The sequence below is a fragment of the Bombus terrestris genome, chromosome 9 (genome assembly GCF_910591885.1).
Source record: "Bombus terrestris chromosome 9, iyBomTerr1.2, whole genome shotgun sequence".
Classification (NCBI taxonomy): domain Eukaryota; kingdom Metazoa; phylum Arthropoda; class Insecta; order Hymenoptera; family Apidae; genus Bombus; species Bombus terrestris.
Genome location: NC_063277.1, coordinates 15,165,503 through 15,186,308, shown reverse-complemented (window position 1 = coordinate 15,186,308; position 20,806 = coordinate 15,165,503). Strand labels below are relative to the sequence as shown.

Sequence of the window (20,806 nt, the reverse complement as noted above, 5' to 3'; positions counted from 1 at the left end):
AAATTCGTTGCATAGAAGGAAAAAGTCGCTAAAGAAAAACCATATTTAAATCTACTTTTAAACGCGTACACAGAAGGAGACGATAAAAGAAGCCAAAAGATGAAAATAGTTCTACAACGGTCTACCGTCACCGCTAACGCAATTTTCTCAGTTAACGACTGCCGTAAAACTGGGGGTTGATACACCCTGAAACAACAAATCGTCCTCACGGAAGGGAAAAGCCGAATCCCAAAGCTCGCTCCTTTCGCGAACCGCACGCCCACCGTACGAGATTGCTCTGGACCAAACACCATAATAATCACCATCGAAAACAGATTTCCTCTGGCTAAATATAAAAATCCAACAGGAAGAACAATAAATCTTTGACGAGCTGGTAAAGATACAATTTTGATAGCTTGGTCGTATATCCCAAAAATTTCAATCTCATCCTGTCACGCTACCCTTTTATCGCCTTTTTTTATTCACACGCATGTACGAAACCTACGTAGGTATAAAATTTACAATATATACATGTCTTTTTTTAAATTGACGCTTTGTATATCCAAATTTTCGAATATCCTAAACATTGGATGTTTTAAGATTCCGAATCTTTAAATACCTGTACGCTGGATCGTAAACTTCTCAAATTTCAAATATCTCAAGTTTTGTACGTGTAACATATTGCTGAGATTTCAGTTTCCCAATTTTCAATTTTCTGGCAAGATATAAAAATTCCTCAACGACCACCTGTAAAAGCAAACACGTTCTTCTTAAAGAACGCCGACTACAATATACTCACCCACTATGGTATAGCAAGGAACGGAACTCAAACAGCATTTGTTTGCCATTGACACGCGCGTTCGCATGAAATGTTCACCGGAACCCTGCTAGAAATTACGCACGCTTAACGAGGAACTGGTTGTGCTAACCGAACGACGCTAACCGCTGTTCGTTCCATATCCTCTCTTTGTTCGTTGGTCGACGTCTCGCTCGTTGACACGTGTTTAGCTTGATGGGTGTGAACCACAGCACGTGTCTTCCTTTCGATCGTCGTCGTAAAGCCTCGTCCGCAATTTGCTCGACGACGATTCGTCGACGTTCGATTCGCATCCCAACCCTTCGTCCTATTTTCCCAATTTAGTTTACAACTTTCCGCGTTGTTCAATTTCTATCCCCTCCTCTTTCTATTTTTTTATCGAACAATTTCAGTATCACTTCGATCCTCTTCTTTTTTACGCTTCTGGAAAATATTTGAAAAATCGCGGTTGATTCCGATCGTCGTTAAATCCTCCCAATTTTACGCCAAAGAAAAATTTCTCTTACGATGTTAGAAATGTCTTTTCGTGTACAATATCGAAAGAAATGGAGATACAAAGAATCGAGAAGACGATTCGCATATTTCTATTTGTTGGTCGAAAAATCGAGCATTACTGAGGCCCGCTTCATAATTCTTTGCGCATACACTCCGATGATGCAGACACTATGCTCGTTTATGAGAAACAGGTTCGCGATACTCGTTTGTTACGGTATATTCGTTAATAACTTAATAATATAGCGTGTACTAGAACATACGGCCGATGGGTAGCCTTAACATGTAAAACATACAAGGCAGCTCTCAGGCTGGTACGAAGCTTTTTCTCAGACACGACTGCGTCGGTAAGAAGGCGATGTGTTATTTCAACTCGAACCATTAACGTTCTCTCGTACGTGTTTGCACAACCGTGAAACATTTGATTGACAAACCGAGGGAAACTTTTCTACCTTCGAATATTGCTGATCGCTAAATGAAAAGTATCCATGGGTTGAATATTTCGTAAGAAACAATTTCGACTGACCGATTTCATAAGCCGACAATATATAAATTTCCCAGCAACGATACAAGTCGCGTACGAATTAACATTCAATTCTGAAATATCTCGACAAGTGTTCACCGCAGCCACTACGTTTCTAGGACTACTCCAACTTTCGTTTCAACGTTCGCTCTTTCACATCGATGGAACCATAGAAAATCTTGCGATATAATAACGAAAGATATCGCTAAAGCGTCAAAAATATCAGACTGGCGACGTCTCGCAACTCGGTCGAGGTAATCCTCTTCCTGCTCTTCCTCGACATGACGTACCATTTGCAACTCGACTATCTATGGCACTTAACCTGCCGACGATTAACGACGAATCCAGGCATATTCGCAGCCAGTCGGAAAAAGAGAAGAGCGGACATCGTCGCGGTCGTAGACAAAATATTTGCCGGGATAAAAGGGGAACCAAGGATTCTCGAGACTCGGCGTCCTTTATTTTTCAGCGTGGCCTTTTTTCTCTTCCCTCGTTATCCTGCTTCTCGTCTCTTTATTATCCTCTTTTTCTCTAAATGTTCACCGGTCCCGTGGCTCGGTATTCTCTTCCGCCTTCTCTCTCGACTTTTCCTTCGTCTCTCCTCCCTCTGCCTGTTCCTCTCTGTCTGACCGGAGAAACTGCCGGTATCAGACACTCGTCTGCGCTTTAATTACTCCTCGAACTTCTTTTCTCTTACGTTCCTCCAGATTAACGACGATCTCCTCGATTGCAGCGATGAAAAGAATCGGAGAGCAAAAGGGAAACAGGAGCGGGGCTGAGTCCGTGTCGGTCGCTTTTGCCCCGTGTCTCGCGTTCTCGTTTTCGATGAAGCTACAATGCCCGAGACGAAGAGAAAATCTGAAAGTTTCAATAACGTTAAAACGTTCTGGATTCGTCTCGACAATGGACGGGAAGCAGGATCGGGGAAGGAAGGACTCACGGCGGTTCATTATGCAGCTTGTCGCGAGAGTTAATGCCTTCGAGTTTTCCACTGTTCTAGCCGACCGGTGGCTCACTTCCTCGAGGACTGTCCTTTTCAGGATATTAAATTTCGAACTCGCAGCAATTTCTATGCGCTGAATTTAATATTGGTATACTGTCTTTGGCTGCCATTCTTTGTGATCTTCAGTCCGACGTTACTCTATTTTTGGATACCGTACTTTTCGCTTTATTTCCTTATTTCCTATCATTGTTTTTACAGCATCTCATGGACGAACTTTCCACAAATTTATCAAAAATTGCTGGAAGAACTCGAGCGCTGCGATCTTCGCAATTTCGCATTCCGTTCGGATTCTATGCTAAAGCCAGGCATGATTCTTCGACTCTATCCACGATTCATTCAAATGAAAGACTCTCTCATTTACAACGCACTCGTTTCTGCATCCATCAGTCGATCTTTCCAAATTTGTCACATTCTAAAATATTTATCAAATCTGTCGTATTCTGAAATTCTAATTGAAGATGAAATTTCATTCGAACTTCTTGTTTGACTCGCGAGTTTCGGCGCAGGTGAAAGATGCAAGAAAGAATGGTTTAACGCAGGAGAAAATTGCCGGGTAATTCAACTCGGCCATCGATCTCCGCCACGACATAAATCGAGTTTCATCGACATTCCGTATTCAATTAGCCGGTGTCTCATCTCGAATTCATTATCGAGCTGTTCCTTTCCTTCTGCACCGTCGTCGTCGCTATCCTTTGTACAGCCGTGTGTGCGTTGGCTACGAGTTGTGGCCGTGGCACACTGCCAAAACGCATCTCGCGTAAACGATTCGCACAAAGCGGCCCGCGCGCTACGACATTGACGTTAATTGCTCCGATGATGAATGAAGAAAGCGTCGATTAATCGAACACTGCGAGCCGCGGCCGGCCTTAAAAAGGAACTTGCCCTGCCGTGTCTTTTTCTTCGGTGAGAGGAAGGGAAGAAACTGGTATCGGTATTGGCGATCGCGGTTGCCTCGGTCCAAGTATACTGCGGTTCATTTTCGACGAAGGAAAAGGGAAAAATAAAACAGAGAAAGAGAGAGAGGGGGAAACAGAGAGAGAGAGAAAGAGGAAGAGAAAGAGGGAAGTGGAAATGGAAGAAAGAACGAAAGAATGGATACGCCGTTGATGGGGTCGAATAAAAATGGAAATGAGGAAAAATAAACGTACGACTAAATGAAAATAGGAAATAACGAGGGATTTAAGAATTTGACGAGCTTCGATTAACTTAGTCATTTTATGCATGGGTAGTGCATTTGAGAAACGATTTGGATAAATTTCATTGCATTTGGATACGTAGAAACGAATTTCGAATCGATTCGCTTAGTTCAAAGACATAAACGTAGCTTCCAATTTCATCGCTAGAAGAACTAAAATTGCCGATCGAGCGTATAGAAAATTCTTAGAGGGCAATGCGTTAAAAATCTAATAGAGCCACCGTACAACCGAACGATCTGCTTAATAGCTCTTGAATAATAGCATTCATAATCACATGCAAAATTAATCGGCGCCTATATCGAAACTCCTGAACGAGGTAGTTCGATGAATTTTTATTACGTGGCTGGAATTCCTCAACCGCCTTTAACATCGAATTAAACGAAAAAAGGAGAAAGGGCGAAGAAAATAAAAGATAAAAAGAACATCTTTTTACCCTTCTTACGCTGTTTTTATTTCTTCCTTTCTACAAGCTGTGCCAGACATGTTACGCAATTTTTGAACGTTCCTTAAAAAAATTTCTAACAGATTACGAGGATGATACGTTGCAAAGCGGCTCGATGATTTCGCCATTCGACCGATCAAACGTTCCGCGACGCAAATTACGGCTCCAATAAATCTGTGATCCGTGTTATGGACGATCGAGAAGGGATTGTTCGCGTAGGTGATCACCGATATACGAGAGGATACGAGCATAAATACCGCGTCCAACCGAGAGACGCCATTAAAGGGAAAGGAGGTTTTTTTCTCACGACCGGTGGATGTGAGACCGATGCGAGACTAATTGATTTCTCGCGTTAATGACCAACGAGATATCGTAAACATGCGTATGTGTCTAATATATATAGATACATAACGAATAACAATCAAAGTTCCCATTTCCATTCAAGTTTCGAATGTTTGTCGGATTCTTGCGTGAATGTTCCAGTTTATCTCTTACGATAAAGAGAAATATGAAGATAACGGAAGATGATAATATGAAATTCGTGTGAGAAACGCTTGTGTCAACAACAAACGACGTAATATCAATATGTATGTATATTTGCGCAACCCTGTATATAACCCGTAGCGTCACTCTTTTTAATTAATTTTCATTGGAATTTTAATAAATATTTCAGTTCAATTTAGAGTCTACTCCTGCGTACTTTTTGGCTTGAGACTTACGATTTCCAAGTATATTCTGTGAAATGATTCTAAGACATAAAAATTGTAAAAAAAGATAACAAATTTTATCTCCAAACACTAGCAAATTTTAGACAATTTACACATGATATAAGTCTGCAGATACTTAGAAGCAGCGTAAATTCGTTTCGTTTAAACGATTTCACGTAAAATGTTAATAGACATCGACTTTATTTCGCACTTACGAATGAACTAAATATGCAATTAATTTACGAGCAACGGGAAAACATACTTTTGGCAATGTACGAACGTTCTATTCGGTGAAGAACGCTACTTAAAGTTCATACAGGAACGCGTGGAACAGGTAAGGAATCCTTCTCTGTTGGATCCGTTCTCAGGTCAGGTGGCCACGGTGTGCACGCGTGTGCAGTGCACGTATATATTATACGATTCGCGAACTATAGGCACCCTTGGCCCAAGGAATGCACGGTGGTATAGTTTATGCGTTGACCACATTCCTCTCCCATGCCTTGAAACGCTCCTCTTCCTCCGTCTCTTTCATTTAACGCACACCTACGTTCCTCGGGGCCTCTGTCCGTTCTTTTACTTTCGTTCTCCAGAGTCGACAGCACCGTCTGCCCCCTCTACCATCGCTGCCCCCTGCCCGTTTCCACCCTACCCTTCCTACGCTACGCCCCATTTCTCTGTTTTCTTTTTATCAACCCCTCCCACGAAGTTACGCATTAATTCAGGCGAACGTTTCGGGACCCTGGCGAACTTTCCAACCGATTCACGCGACCCCTCGACTCGGATTCTTGCGAATTCCTTTTGGATAATTGAGAGAAGAATGGATGTGACGCGATAGCTGGATAATATGAATATTTCCTTCTCTCGCCTTCCTTATTTTCGTTCTTTCATTTTATCGTTTTAAGGAAGACTATTTAAATACTCAACACGAAATTGGTTCGGTCGATCGTTTAAATATATTAGTTATATATAGTTAAATATCTTAGTACGGTGGATAATCGATCGCGTGCTAATACTTCGGAGATCTTTGCGAAGAGAACGACAGCAATAAATATTTCGTAATTTTCCTATACGTGTGTAGACTCGTTTGAAATTTTCAACACCTCGTTAAGCTGGCAAAGAAATTCAGAAAATATTTCCCTAAACCAAAATACTTTCGTGGACCAATCCAGTGATATCTCCGAAAGCTAAAGTTTGTAACTATTCAACGTCTATACCTTCAAGTTCTACTCTGCGCAGAATGTACATTTACATCGTTTACCGTCTCAACTCCTCGATTACAAGTATATTACGCGTCTAATGAACTCATGAGCCTTTCATTTTTCGATCATCAAACTCGCGTAAACCTCGTCACGCCGGTATATCGGTATCCCATTGAATTTCAAATGAAATCCTGTACGAAGAAACGAGGCGGGCTTTCGAGTCAACTGTACGTATAAATCGCGAGCGTAAGATTTATCGTACAGCGATATCTACCGCGTATCGTTTACGCATAATCGCGCACGAAGGCCCCCTTTTCCATCGCTTATCCGATCTGCATCGATCTACTCGATCGATCTGCACGCTCGCGCAAAATCACGTCGAGTTATTATCTGCGTATGTTGATTCGCTCGTGTAATTAGTGTTGCGGACGTGTTTGGCGCCGTTTCACACGTTCCATGCCCTGCATTTGGATATAAAAAGAAAAGAAGCAAGGCTGAGCGCGTTAGGTCAAGTTAGATCACAAGCAGCCAGCTAATTAGGCGATTAGGTGGTTGAGTATTGGGTGTCGGTGAAATCTGATCCATTGTGAACCGGGACTTGCGATATCAAGAGGATGTATATGTATGTAAAGGATAAGATAACGATACTTCGAGCTTCTTAACCCAATAACATAACGAGAAGCGAGCCTTAAACTGTTTATTCTTACGATGATAAATTACAACGAAATCTTTTCTCCGATTGATTTTTATTTTCATATCACGTAGCGAAACACGTATCCGAGCTAACATCTACCTCCTTGGAAGAAACCATTTCAGAACCTGTAAAATATCTAAAATCCTCAAACCTCGAACCAAATAAAAATCTACCTAAACATTGCTCGTAAAAGATCGCGAAGAAAAATTCAATTTCGCTAATTACGTCTAGAACCTTCAGAATTTTCAAACTTTCAAAGCCTAAGTTTCGTTCCTCGAAAAAAGAAAAAAGAAGAAAGAAATCCTAAACGAAGGTCCAATAAACCATTAAACGAACGTATATCAAAAAGCCATAAAAGCTAACCAGCCCGGCAGCGAAACCTCCCTAGAGAGGAAAAGGAGGCCATCGTCTGATCGCAAAAACGTCGGCGATTAAAACATAACCAGGCAGTCGCGGTCGCGGGTTCAAAAGCTGGGCTCCTATTGACTCGGAGTCATTGTCGGCAGCCCTACGTCGCGTCGTTTCGGGGGTCCGCGTTCCTTCGTTGGCCACCCTTCCACAAACACCTCTGTGCCTCCACACGCGAAGCCCAGTCAGACGAAACGTGTAGTTAAATGTGGGAGCGCCTCGGGTCAGACATAATAGTGTGTTGGGCTGCAGGTTAAACTGGCGGCGGCCAGCAGGCAGGTTGAAACGGGCCGAGGAATGCAGCCGGGGCAACGAGGAGGGTAAAACGGAGACCAAAGAGGAATCCGGTCTCCTCCGCGTCTTTCTGTCCTTCCTTCCTTCTTCCCTTTCACCCCTCAACCCTCTTCCACCGTTCTCTTTTCCGCTTTGCTGGGACGAATCGCGCTGTTCTTCTACCCATTTCTCTCTCTAGCTCGCACAGTTATCCGTGTGTGGTCAGTAGAGATAATATTCGGAAAATGACTATTTAAATGACACGTCATTTGGCTCGTGCTTATTTCAAATTAATTATAACGTAGTTTGTTCAAAGAAGATAGTCTTGGAAATGTTTCATTATTTGGATACAACTCTTTTTATTCCATTTCTTTAATTTAAAATTCATGTTTCTTGAAATAATAATTTTTATTTCTATCGTGTCAACTATATCAGAGCCGTACAAAATTACAAAATGAGTTTATTAATATTTAAATTAATACTGAAATAACAACAATCCACAGTGGAGATACCGTTTAGTTCCAGGAATAAAGTGCTTGTTTTGTTATTTATAATCGGAGCATAGGGGAGGTACACCTTTATTTATAACGAATTAAACTATTTTTAAATTGCGTTATTCTATTTAAAATCGTTGCACCTAAGAATAGAAATTGAATTGATCTCGACAAAATGAAATAACTTCCGTAAATTACTTTTCAAATAAAAATAATTAATTAATTGAAACTTACGCAGCACACCGTTTCTGCCTGTTATTCCTTATTTTTATTTTAAATCAAATTTAACCAACGCTTCTAGCTTTTACGTTTCTCCTCCATACCGAGTCGCGTCATCAACGACGATAATGGATCTCCCTTTCTTTTCCCCTTCCTTTTAGCCGTCCACCTCATACATATCCCACTGTCCCTCGCTTTCCTCGCATTTTTCTTCGTTTCCTTGGACACAACGTCTCCCTTCGGCTTTGACTTTCGAAGCCGGGACATAGCGAAGGTTGGAGGGTTGGTCTAGTTTTTGGGGACATTTTCAAAGGCATTAATCATCGACGATACTGCTGTTGAATGACAAACTCCAACTTCGTCTTTCGGGATATTTTTTCGTCGTGTTGTTTGCTCTGAGATTTGGAATCTTGCGCTGTTAATTAACAAAACATACCGCGTACAATAAACTTTTGAGCCCTCATGCGCGATGATTTAGCTACTAACTAATAAAATTAGCGAATTCACAAACTTCCACCACCCCGTATAATTATCCTTGCAATAGGACAAAATTTGTTGGTTTAGTATTAAAATAACGCTTTAGCAATTTTCAATAATTTAAATGTATCCCTAAAAAATTTTTTTTAATATAACAAACTTTCTTAGCGAAAGATCTTACAAAAGAGAAAGAAGAACTACGATTTTATAAGAATACTCGTCAGTAATTTATTCGAGATATTAATTATTATAGTATACGTATATTGTGATAGTAGAAAATGAACTATGATCTTCATAATTATTATTTTTATTTGCATACTCGAGAAAGGAGACTGGCCTTTATTCCTGGTTTTTAGCTGGTTGAATTCGTCGCTTCTCGCGATCGATTTCAGCGATAACTGGACATTAATGATTCATTATACTGCCTGTAGCAGCCTGTTCGCTCTGTCCGATGAAGCGATCGCTGGCTTAATGCCACGTTTAATGCTCTACTCTCACCACGATCCTATTCTTCATCCGGATACCTCTTCCTCAACGTCAGAATGAATGGATGGTTGGCTTTTAAAGCGTTTCGTTAGACGTTTCATCTTTGGTCTTCATTTAAAACGTCAACGACGCAGAATGTCACCGTCGAACTGTTGTTTAACAAATCTTTCGTTTGCTTTTTTTCACTGTCGTACGATAAAACTGCCTTAGAATCATCTGCCTGAAAAATTAATTCGAAAGTCATGTTTTGTTACAAATCAACCGACTATTTACAACATAAATATAGGTGACAAGTGTTTCGTAAGAATCCATGTCCAATTAAGCGATTGTTCTTGTTAAAATAAAGAAGTCCGATAAACTGCTCAATTTATCCATGTCCATACATTCTTCTTTGTAACAAATCTTTGTAGCGTAACAATGTCGATAAATTTATCGCAGTTGTTCCTCGAATCGAGACGAATAATTAAAAGTATCTGCACAATTCAAACAACTCGGCGAACAAATACACGGAGCAAAATTTAAATTTCACGACGCGATTTCAAAGTTGCAAAGTATCGTGGAAAAAGAGGCTTCACGGCGGTAATTTCAGCATCGATCAGTTAAAGGTGATACCACCGCTTCCATGGCGGAAGATCAAACGCTTTATCGTGAAAACGCTTTTGTGGATCAAGGATAACGTATTCGAGAGAAGGTTTATGGCGACTGGCGTTCCTCTGGAATTTCAACAAGTGAGAAGCAGCCAGGCTATACCGTTCAGGTTGTGTGAGACGTTTTGTACGCCTTAACAATCGTCGAACAACCTCAAGTTCGCTAACTAGTTTGCTACGAAGCTAAAGTCGACCAACGTCTCGTGGTTATTTCTACGTTAACGTTCGTGAATTCCACTCCATTCTCTTCCTGTTGGATTCATCGGTGAATAAGCGACGCTTGAAGATTGCGTTTAACTTGCTGACGTTTGTTTCTTACCAGAAACGATGTCTCTGAATTCTTCCGAATAATATCGTACCGTTTCGTTCTCAAGATGAAGATAAAGGAATCAAATGACGTCTATGAATCTTTTGTTCAAGTTTTAGTATAGTTTAATTCGACGAGTTGGTAACGGAAAATAACATTTAGCATGGAAACTATGCCTGTTTCTACATCTTGAATTCTACCATCTCTCTAACCATTTCAATTCAAATGTTTTATTTCCTCGAAATTGAAGAAAATCGAAGTTTGCCACCTTTGCTTCCTCTTATTCGATTGAAAATATTTAGTCGCTATTCTGTAACAGACTATACAATACAACTTTATTTAAAAGGTAAGAGACACGAGAAACTTACCGGATGGAATATTTGAATTAATACCTCGTCCCAAAAGCCTCAAATTATCCAAGTAAAGTTACTGTGAAATTTTAGAATGTTAAAACATATTCGTATAAGCATATCTGTATGATCTAATAATATTTTTATTATTTATTCACCGTCTCTAACTTTACACATTATACATGCACGTTATACATTATGCCATTCTACCAGTTTAAATGACGAACCATAGGAGACCGATATCTGAATAATAAATTCATTTCTTAATTCTACGATCGCTAGATTTATATTTAATTCACGTTTCAATTTGTCTGCGATCAATATGCGTATAATCTACTTGTATAACATAGATCTGCAGAAACAGCTACGATTCCGACGATATGCGCTATCAATCGACCAAGGGACACGTCTAACTTGAAGCAACGCTACCAACGAGTCCGCGGTAACTTTTAAAGAAAATGTTCAGCGAACAGCCTAAACTTGGTCCTCGGCCGACTTTCAAGCCACGAACACCGCAAAGGGAACACCACGAAGACGTGTTCCCGTGTAATTAAACTTTCCACTCTCGTCGTCGCGGTGCCTTTAAAAGGAAACCCGCGGTCCGGGACATAAATTTTTCCCCTCAAATATTTGAACATCGCCACCAGAGAAGCCTAGTTTTTACCATCTCCGATAAATCCCCCCTGTTCCTCCCTTTCTCTCCTTTTGTCGTCTCGTACCTCCTTTTCTTTTTTATTCGCTTCTTTTCCCACGCGACAAGCAGCGAGCTAAATGCGCGCGAATTACTCGTCGATCTTACCGGCTTCCTATTCGGATAATAAAGTCAGACTGTAAAAGAGTTATCAAAGGCAAACGACGTGGATAGCAGAGAACGATAGCGGCACGAAGCGGTCGTTTAGGCGACGCGTCCCTCGGGAGCCGAACATAATCACCTCGATTCTATGCCGGTGGAACACTCTGCTGGTAAACTGGCGGCATATTCTACCACGTTTATCGTTTATTACCGTGCCTAACGATACATTAAATTGCACGAGCATGGCTACGAAGCTACGTCCCGGCAGCTAAGACGTCTGTGAAAATTGATTCCGACGAACAAGTCGGCGGAATAAAGTTACGAAGTAAATTTTGAATCCGCAATTGAGAATTATCGTGGATTAGCGCGTAAGTAAGAGAATAAGTATGGTAATTACAGCGCGGATTTTTATGCGTTTGCGGGGAATTTTCAGTGGAAACATGCGCAGAACGTAATTATACAGAAAATAGCCGTACCGTTACCATATTTAACAAGTGAAACAATCATACGTCTAGTTTTTTAACGATACGCATAGCAATATAAATTTGCATCGATATCTTCGTCGTATTTGATTAATCGTGGAAATTTAAATCGTGGAGACGTATGATTTCCTTTAGAATCTGCTATCTATTCTAAGGAGAACCGTTGAACTTCCCACATTTTTTTTCATATCGTCAAAGAAATTAAGAATTTCCGCGCTTACGTACGTAGGTGAAAATCGATACACGTGAAAATATTACAAAGCGACTTGTTATAATTCGCGTAATTTTATTAAGGGAAAATCAACGCTGCTCTTGATATTCTTAAATCAAGTAGTAATATTTTTCCATGAAACGTGTATTGATTTTCACCTATGTACGTACGCGCGCAGATTCTTAATTCCTTTTGACGATAGGAAAAAGAATGTTGAAAGTTCAACAGTTTGCCGCTGGGTCGTTGAAAAAGGAAACTAGGGAAAAAATCGAAGCACGCAACGCTGATAGCGATCGTAAGCGTAAAGCGCGTGCACGCGCGCGGAATTGCTCAGAATCGCGAGCGTGCATAAACTAATTGAGAACAATTCGAGTGCTAAACGAATGCGATCGTCGAATCGGGGAAAATGCGGCCGTCGTGTGCGACAGCCGGAAGAAATTCCGAATCGAATCAGGGGCCCGGATTTGCCGAGTTTCGTCCGCGTCGCGACGCGTCGATCTGTAAATGCGTTCGATCCAGATGTGAAATTTTCTCCATCTTTTTTTTTCACTTTCTTCCCCATTGCGTTTCGCGCTTTCGAATTGATCGCTAGGAAGCTTCGTAACGTTATTTATATGGAAAAAATGAACCGCGTAATAATAAATAATTTAACCAACTTAACACGTTCGTTGCTCAGCGTGATTAGGCTAAGTTTCCTGCGGGACCCAAATCCGACCGCCGGTACGCAGAACGTAAATGGAGCGACAAACCGGAATTCATTGTTTATCGGCTTCGATTCATTGCAAAGGAAAAATTATTTAGTTCTGAAACGGAGAAAACAATAAGTAGAGTATTCCGAGGGATCTCATGGCAGATATCTCAGATCTTTCATTTAGTCGGGAAGCATACTTGTGAGGCGTACATCAGTGATTCCTTCATCCTCAAAATGTCCAGTAAACAACGTGAAAATATATTTGAAAGTGAGGAGAGTAGTGATGACGAAGTTTACAAGTGTGTTTGGAATATTTTAACAATTACCATGCGATATAGCATAATGTAATATTTTATCCAGAATATAAATCAATAAAAAATATGGTATAATGTGTTTTTAATATTTTTATGTTGTATATCCTTTATCTAATATCCTATATTTAATTGACTCGATCAAGAGCGTCATCCATACTTGGATGACGTTGCCCCACGGAAGTATACCCGTCACATAGATATGGGTGACGTGGCGAAGAACCTGTTAAAGAAGTAGAGCATCGTGCGTGGAGGAATAAATTTCGATACGGCATAAAAATGTTCGTAAAGAATTTGAATAATCTTCAGCGAGGAATTTTACGCCCTCGTGAATCAGCTGGTAACGTTTATCGACCCGCGAAAAGAACGAAGAGAAGGCAAGATAGGAAGGCGGACAAAGCTTTTAACATCACGTAGTAGATACGTATAAAACGAAACGAATTTCATCGGCATACACCTCGCGCCTACCTCCGGCGGATCAATTTAAATGGCTATTCAGAAGGGCTGAGTTACATTAATTGCGGCGTTGGAGGAAGTCCATTCATTAGTTTCATTGTTATTTCGGCCCCACAAAACTGACAGCCGGCTGGCTCCGTGAAAAAACAAGCAGCGCCACTTCCGCCATTCAGCAGTCCCACTCTCGTTTTCTACTCGTTTCCCAGCCGAATCCGTTCGATGATCCGACAAAATGTTTTATTTCCGCCAGAGAGCCTCGATCCTCGCATCGATCCTCACACGGCGTCCAATGGAAAGACGTTGGGAATTGAGCCTTTCGTTCGTTTGTCTGTTACTTTTCTCTTCGTTATACGTATAATATAACACGTCTGGCCAGAGGTGCGGTGAAAAAGGCGAAGCAACATGATCGTCGAAGCTTCTTCGATGCAACATTGATAGACGGAAATGGAAAAGGGCTCGAGTCGTTCGAATAAAAGTATAATCCAGCCGGTGAAACGCAGGAAGCGAGTGTATAAATTAGAAATGTAGGCGAGAGTAGGAAAACCTTTCCCTGGTGGAGCGTTAGTAAGAAATAAATAAAGAAACGCGACTACCCTGCCGCTTGGTAGACGATGGTTATTAAAGAAAAACGAGCATCAACGAGAAACGAAACGGAGCAGGAAAGGGACCTGAGCGGATGCACGATCACGCTGAAACAGATACAGAAGACGAGGAAGAATAAAATACAAAAAAAAGAGAGAGAGAAAGCGGAGAAGAGAGTAAGAAATTCCGGATAAAGAGATGAGAAGGGAGGCGGAAGACGAATAAGGTATAGCCCGAAGTTGGAACAATGGTCGAAAATTGCGGGGCAAAGCCGACCAGAGAAAAAAGCTATAAGACGCTGGATTTACATAATACTTGGGATACTCTCGGCCATTGTTCCCTTGCTCGTATTAAAACGATATTGAAGAACAAGCATAGTAGATACGAGAAAGTACTTAAAGGACTCTGCCGCAATCTTATCTAATTTCGATCAATTTGACACCGGAAATGAAAAGATATAAGATAAGAAAGCAAATACAATTGCTTATACAGTAAACGTTTCTATCAAGCTTCTACTCTGGCCAAGCAAATATACGGCCACCATTTTCACAGCATTCTCAGGTAATCCGTTCTCCTTAGATAATCCGTTCTTCTCAGATAACGAGGAATTAGAAGCGTACCTGCCCGTTTCTCAGGAAATATTGCGACCGCAGCAAGTTTATATAAACGGTATTGCGTTAGTGAGAAGAAACGATGAAACTTTTTTGTTCTTTCATATTTCTCGTACGCGTACCGTTTACGAGAAAAACGCTGACCAATAACTGTGTGAACACATTGTAGATTGACGAATGAGAAGTTATCATTTTTCTTATTAAATAATCCAAGTGAGAATTAAAGAACAATAGGTTATCAGCTTGAACTTACCTTTAATCGAAAATTGAAAATTCTTTCCAGTCAGACGTTGGCTTTTAATTTCATTATGATAAGAACCATGGATTAACCTCCGCAATTAATCTCGACAAAGGGTCCGTCAACAAACAAGGAGTTTGAAAATTTCTCGGCTCCACTCCATCGAAACCGGAGATCGGCTAATTACCGATGCCTCGAAAAACGTAACGAAAAAGGAGCAGCTCGACGCGGCACTGTACACGATAAACCCCCTCGTTGATTTAACGAGGCCTCGCACGTCTCCGAAAACCCTTCAATTAAGTGATAACGTTACAATGCATCGGCCGGTTTCGATCCTCGGCTCGATATTATTGCCCGAGACCCTGTCCCTCTCCGATGCAACGAATTCGCTAATTACCCTTGTTCAACCAGGCAAAGCTCTTTCATTAACGAGGACCACCATCACGCACGGCGTCGTATTATGTTTTAATTACACGTGCGAATTCGATACGTTTTAATTAGGTCGCGGAGCCTACGCACCGGTAGCAAAGTAACGCGAAACAAAACGCGTTCTCCTCGAATATTACGAAGGACACTTTAATCAGAAATAGCAGCGAATATCTGTTCCACGTTCGTTAATCTTATACGTATGAAGTTATAGACGAAGTTAAGAAGTTTAGTATAGTATTAGATTGTCGGAAAAGTTTCTTTCGTTTTATGAGGAAAGAATAGACGCACAAGGTCTTTTGTTTTATATTATTTTGTCGAATTACGTACGATCGATTTTGTTCTGTTGAGATAAACACCGCGACATTTCACAGACTTGCTTTCACGTTCGTACGACGGTGCACTGTTGTAAAAAACACGTTTGCGAAAGAAAGATACTTTTCGGATATTTTTCCGAGTGACACCGGTGACTGAACAAAATAACATTGACTGGGTGTCGCGAAACAAGGCGATGCATCAGAAATATCGGAATCTTAGATTCGCCAATTCACGCGTCCCAAAGATACAGATCGTCGTATACACTGGCAACCATAAGTATCGCATCTATCGATATTTATAAATCGTAATAATTAAATCTCTAGTTATAGTATAAATCGAATGTTTCTCGCCGCTTTTACTTTCCAATTGTTTTATCATAAATTTTCTTTCGCATTACACGCATCTCGTAATAAAATACCAAATAAAGTGAGATTTGTTAGAGCTTCCCAATAAATATAACGAGTAGGTGTTGTAATATGGTCGGTATGGTTGTAATATACGTCGGACACCAACCAAAGTATCGTATCATTATTTCACGATCAATTTTCCCCATCCACATGAACCGGGAATTTTCTTTTTCCATCATTATCCGAATAAATATTTTGATTTGAAAAAGATATGACAGGCACGGTGGTCCCCGTGAGCGATGAAAATCCATTTGTACGAATTAAAAACAAAAAATTTATCGTTGATATTTAAATCGGCGCGCTTAAACGCAACCATCACCAGCCAGAGAGCGTAGCAATTAATTAAATACGCGCACCGTAAATATTTAACAGCGTTTACGCAACCGGGTATTTCGTGCATTTACACGACAGGCCGTGCATCGAGAGAGAGAAAGAGAGAGAGAGAGAGAGAGAGAGATATTTATTGTCGCGATAATTAAATCCTCTGTAATCGAGACAAAAATTCCGATCCGTGATATTCGCCGTCTCCGGTCTCGATTCGACGAACTTGTTTATCGCGAAACCGGACGTGAATAATCATTTCGATGATCCAGAAACATTCAGACGTGTCTTCTGTCCGATTTGCCATTCAAATCCGCGGATTTTCTAGGCACAATTGGGGTTGTTAATCTTGAAATTAATTAAAATTGACAAAGTCGGAGTGTAGAGAATACAAGGAATTTAAAACGAACTAACGTCCAATTAACATCTAAGTGATTACAGGGGTAATATTCATCTGGATAGACCAAAGTTCGAACTGTCATGTCATGAAGTAGGAAATCATTCCACTTTTAACTCTGACGCTAATAGCATTCCCAGTGAATCTGGATCGAATTTCCTGAGAATTCTAAATTACGAACAATTACACCTCTTGTCGAATATCAACGTTGTAGAAGTCTAAAAATATTAATTCCTATAAATTTCCCTTACGTCTCTTCGTATACGTATAGTTTGCAAGCTGTTATGCAATTGCTATATTTTATACTTTCATCGCGACATAAATCAAACCATATAGCAAGCTAACAATTTCGCGCGACGCTTACAAAATCTTTCTCTTCTTTTCGTGTCTCTCCTTCAATTTCTTTCCCTATTTCGATTCTCGCTCTCTTTTCGAATTTTCGTAAAAGAAAGATAAGAACTCGAATTATCCATCCAAAGTGCGAAAATATATATTTGGTCGAACGCGAAAGAGATATCGTTTTACGAAATTGCGTTTGCCCTCCAAATAATCCTTGTCCACTTGGCATCCTAATCGGACAATGGCTCGTATACTTTAAACAACTGCCTGATAAACAATCACGCCAGTTCGATACCTCTTATCAGATTTATTGCTCGGAGGAATACGTTCGAGCGTCGAGGGTGCGGAATCATTCTTTTTGTCTGTCCTCTCGACCCGATGAACTATTCGATGATATTTAGAATCGTAATTCTACAGATTCATTAGTCCGAGACACTTTTTCATCGGAACAGTTTGCATATACGTAATTAACTGGAGATTACAGTCACTTTCTTTTATTTTCCTTTTAATGTTCACTACGACTCACTATCTCTCGATTCATCGTTCCTTCGTGTTGTTTCATTGCTTATCTCGGCGTTTCTTCGACTTATATAATTCGCTGAGTTACTGATTGGCTTTCTCGCGAGTCCTTTAAATAAGTGCGTTTTCTCGAGTAACCATTTCAACAATTTAAAAAAGTTTCTAAGCGTAAAGAGACATTACAGTAACGAATTTTATGGCAAGGAAATTTCAAAGTCTAAAATTATGAGAGATTTCAAGATTCGAAGGAGACTTCAATTTTTCATAAAGATATCCAGCTAACTTTTTGAATACAACCTTTTCTTCGAAATATCTTTTTCGTTCACGGAACCACGGAACATTTCGTACATTTATCTGCCTGAAGATGCCTGTGCCTATATATGAGGATTTTATCTGCACGACGTAAAGTATAGCTAATTTTTTGGGCGAAGGAACTGTTACTTCAGACAAATTTCCTTTACACTGTCCTGTTCCGAAAACCACAAAATACAAACACAAACTTCTATCTTCGAACATTTATCTGCCTGAAGATGCCTGTGCCTATATGGGGATTTTATCTGCACGACATAAAGTACAGCTAATTTTTTGGGTGAAGGAACTGTTACTTCAAACAAATTTCCTTTACACTGTCTTGTTCAGAAAACCACAAAATACAAACACAAACTTCTACCTTTGAACATCGATTCCCAAATATTTAACTTGCTTGGTCTTCTTTGTTTTCTTCAAAAAAAAAAAAAAACTAAACACCTGTTTCTTATCGCTATATGGTATTCCTAATCCACGATCTTCCTTTCAAATGTTAGAAAACAAAAAGAAATATCGATAGAACTAAGCTTGGGTAATCTTTCTACAAAGAAAGAGGGTACACTACGGTAAACGCTTAACACGGGGTAACAAGAACGAATCTCCCTGTTTGCGAATGGAAAATCATGTTTGCGAATCTTTACCTGCGGTTCACCCTGATCGCCAGCGTTATTTTCTCTCTCAAAGCTACAGTCTTCGATAAATAGAAAAGAACATAGAATATACAAGCCTTTTACCCTATCCATCTTCTTCCCTTCTGGAAAGATCGCCGATTATTTCCCCTAGTTTAGAAGGTTACTCGGGGAACTTACCTAAAAAGAGAGAAACATTCGTATTATTAACAGTAGAACTACCGATAATTAACACGAAGCTATTTCTACCAAAACCAGTGAAAATGACTGGTCTTCAGAAATACGTAATAATAGAGTATTTCTATATTTATTGATTTATTACTTTCTTACAGAAGCAATTCCATGTTACGAAATAGATTTTTGGTATTATTAATCCATCTGGGATCCCTAAAAGAGGGTTGACACGTTTATAAAATTGTAGAATATGTCATTTTGACTTCTGTGGTAATTTCTAGCGTTAGCATCTAGCGATCGATTTGGAATTTTCCTGATAACTGATATCATATTGAATGATACGCAATAAAAATGTGAAAAACGTGTGGCAAGTTGTACAAAACGAGGAAACTGATTAATTGGGGTTCGATAAACAGATTACAGAACCCTTTTACACTTTGACAAGTACCAGTCATTTTCACTGGTATTGGTACAAGTAGTCTTGATAGAAAATTATTTTGAGTTTAAATGCATAAAAGACAAAATAAAATTCATTATATTATTCTTTTAGTTGTCGTTGCGAAAATCATTACATCATTGCGGAAAAAAATATAACATAAAGTAGGAATTTTAAAATGAAATTGTAAAACCAGTCAATTTAACTGGTGTGGTATTTCTAGCGTTAACATAGCGATAGAGCGAACAGAAAAATCGCATTAGGAATTCGCGTGTATTCTTTTAGAATCTCGTAACATGCGATGATAACGCTATTATCTTGCAAAGGTTTATTTTGATTCGAGGAATTCGACATTCGTAATAATTATCATGGTGCAATTCTTGTTTCTAGACTCCGACGTTCTCGAACGCGGTAGAATTTAGATCTGGTAATGGATCGCAGCGATGTTAAATAATCAACCACCTTTAGGTCATTATTTATTTCTTAATTTCGAGAGAGAAGGACAAGAAGCTCTATAAAAAGAACACCTATTTAAAAATTTTCCCGATGTTTAAAGTTTAAAGAGACATAGGACCTCTTTACAAATGTAACAAATCATTCAGACATTCAGCGCTGATTCTAACTGGCTGAAAAATTTCTCAGTTAAGAAGCTTAGGAAAGCTTCGTAAGATTCTGCAATCTCATCAATTTCCTTCGTCGTTCCACGTTCCTGCAGACCCAAATCAAACGAAACGCAAGCACGGAACGCAAGTAGTTCTATCTGTTAATTTGAGAATCGATATCTTCCAACGCGAAATAGAAATTCTATCGGGTTGTTCGTCGAAGTTGTACGCGCATTTCCCTACCGCTTGATCGAATCAACCAGAATACGAAATCATCGTCCGGAAGCCCGTGATTAATCATCGATTCTCGACTAAACCTTCCCCGACTAATCTGCCAGCCTTATTACTCATCCGCGAGGAATGCTAATCGTACCTACGTTTGTTACTTCCGGTCGTAGGTGGTCCGTTCCGCGACTCTCATTCTCTACGATGACTCGAACGAGAAAAAGAAAAAGTAATTGTCGGAGACGCGCGGGGACAAGAATCAGCGATGAGCAAAAAAGAGAAACGAGCAACGAGAGGCGAAAGGTAAAGACGAAAGAACACGAGGAGTAAAAAAAAAAGAAAAGAAGAAAAGAAAGGAAAGGGAAAAGAATGAATGCAATGGCTGACCTTCTGGACCCTGGAGGATTCAAGGAGGCGAGGAACGTTCCTCCGGTTCGAACGCCATTCTTCGATATGGAGGGGAGCGGTCGAGAAAAGGGGAAGAAGGCAGAGGATCGCGACGAGAGCCTGCTGCCTTTGAGAAGGACCCTGAGACGGCTATAAATTACCGGCTAATATCTCATAATTACCGAGCGAACGAGACTCCAGGAATGCCATGGCACCGAGTCAGCATACAGGT

General features: G+C 40.2%; 1 protein-coding gene and 1 long non-coding RNA gene across 3 annotated transcripts in view; both read right to left on the bottom strand.

The window, feature by feature from the left end:
- LOC100647740 (glypican-4) overlaps window positions 1–20,806 on the bottom strand; it is a 147,977-nt gene that overhangs the window by 95,533 nt on the left and 31,638 nt on the right. The window lies entirely within an intron of this gene.
- LOC125385655 lies at window positions 8,123–15,852 on the bottom strand. Of its 2 annotated transcripts, XR_007225165.1 has the most exons (5): window positions 10,376–15,852; window positions 10,160–10,306; window positions 9,243–9,629; window positions 8,462–8,861; window positions 8,123–8,370 (listed from the first exon to the last, which is right to left on the bottom strand). It is a non-coding gene; the product is annotated as an uncharacterized LOC125385655 (long non-coding RNA). The 2 variants fall into 2 exon arrangements; XR_007225164.1 differs by having other exon boundaries at window positions 10,160–15,851.